This window comes from Montipora foliosa, chromosome 2, assembly GCF_036669935.1.
Source record: "Montipora foliosa isolate CH-2021 chromosome 2, ASM3666993v2, whole genome shotgun sequence".
Lineage (NCBI taxonomy): Eukaryota > Metazoa > Cnidaria > Anthozoa > Scleractinia > Acroporidae > Montipora > Montipora foliosa.
This window is the reverse complement of record NC_090870.1, coordinates 22,658,427-22,659,991: the sequence shown is the minus strand read 5'-3', so window position 1 is coordinate 22,659,991 and position 1,565 is coordinate 22,658,427. Positions and strand designations below refer to the sequence as shown.

The 1,565-nt window shown below is 41.5% G+C and overlaps 1 protein-coding gene across 1 annotated transcript in view; it reads right to left on the bottom strand.

Annotated features, from left to right (window-relative positions):
* Positions 1-1,494: 1,494 nt before the first annotated feature.
* LOC137992683 (small ribosomal subunit protein uS11-like) overlaps positions 1,495-1,565 on the bottom strand; it is a 14,263-nt gene continuing 14,192 nt past the window's right edge. Inside the window, exon 7 of the mRNA XM_068838162.1 lies at positions 1,495-1,565. This exon is cut by the window's right edge and continues 787 nt beyond it. The gene's annotated coding sequence lies outside the window, so the exon portion shown is untranslated.

Sequence of the window (1,565 nt, the reverse complement as noted above, 5' to 3'; positions counted from 1 at the left end):
GGGAGGGACAGGAGAGACTTTCCCAACACGAAAAAAAAAAAACAAAAAACAAAAACAAATAAAAAACAAACGCACTTTCTAACTGGATTGCCTATGGCAACCCAGTACCGAGTGCGTATCCGCGTATCCACCAAGCTCGGTGTTTCCATTGCGTATCCACCCAATTTAGGTTTAGCTTCGAGGTGGCAGGGTATTATTCTGCAGTTAAGCCCATATATATTAAACAAAGGACAATTTCCTCGTATTTCGATAAATGCTTCCGTCGAAGCGTTTGAATTCACCAAAATCCAATGATGAGAGCAGGTGCGTTCCTTCGGGATGATCCGAAAAAGGATCACTTGGATCATGGTGCATCAAAGGAACCGAAGAATCCTTTCCCAGAGGCAAAAATTGATTTTATCAAACGAGTTGATAAAGGTCGAATAACCACCGTGAAAGATTTAGAAAGCTGGCGTTTCGAGCGTTAGCCCTTCGTTGGAGCGAATAGAGGAATTGTGGTTGTTCTAGGTTTATGTGTGCGGAGGAGCTTTGCTATTGGTAGAAATAGGATGACGTGAATATGTGATAGATTAATGAAATGAGAGGAGTTCATTGATTCCGTGTGGATAGAGTGTACCCACTTGAAAAATAAATTTTTGTTCGAGATTTTTACGGCTTTCTGTGTTTCCGTGGTGTAAGTGATTTTAGCGGATCGATCAGGTCCTGAGATCTTAACCATGTTAGAAATAAAGGGACAAGTTTTGCATCGTCTGCGTGTCCATTTGAAAGTTCCTGGTTTGTTGTCTGACTTGAAAGCGCTCCTAACTAGAAAGTTACCTATGTTTTTGTCGCATTTGAATGAAATAAGTGGTGGTAGAGAAAAGATGTGTTTAGTTTCGGGATCATTGCGGAGAATTTTGAAGTTTTTAAGAATTACATTTTTGACTGCAAGGTTTTGCGGATGGCAGGTGAGGGTGAATGGAATTCTGTTGGTTTCTTCGTTCTGTGACGTTTGTAGTGCGGTATCTCGATCGATTTCTTGGGCACGATGTTTGCCTGCGGTGACAGCGGAGTCTGGGTAGCCCTGTTTTTAGAAAAACTGGCACATTTCCTCACATTTGTTGTTAAAATCGGAGTCGTTACTACAAAGGCGCCTCAGTCTAAGAAATTGAGAGAATGGAATGGCATTTTTTACGTGTTGTGGATGAGAGGACGAATGTAATAAATAGTTAAGAGAGTTCGTTGGTTTGTAGTGCACGCTGGTAGATAAACTGTTGTCATTGATTGAAAGTTTAACGTCGAGGAAAATATGCACACTATGCAAAAAGATCTACATAGGCGAAACAGAGAGAAGATTGGCGGACCGCTTTCGCGAACACCTACGAGATGTAGAAAAAAACGACACAGATGCGTCAAACCCAGTTGCACGCAATTTTAATCTTCCTAATCACTCCCACCACAACATGACTATTTGCGGCCTACCTTACACCACGGAAGCACAGAAAGCCGTAAAAATCTCGAACAAAAATTTATTTTTCAAGTGGGCACACTCTATCCACACGGAATCAATGAACGCCTCTTATTAG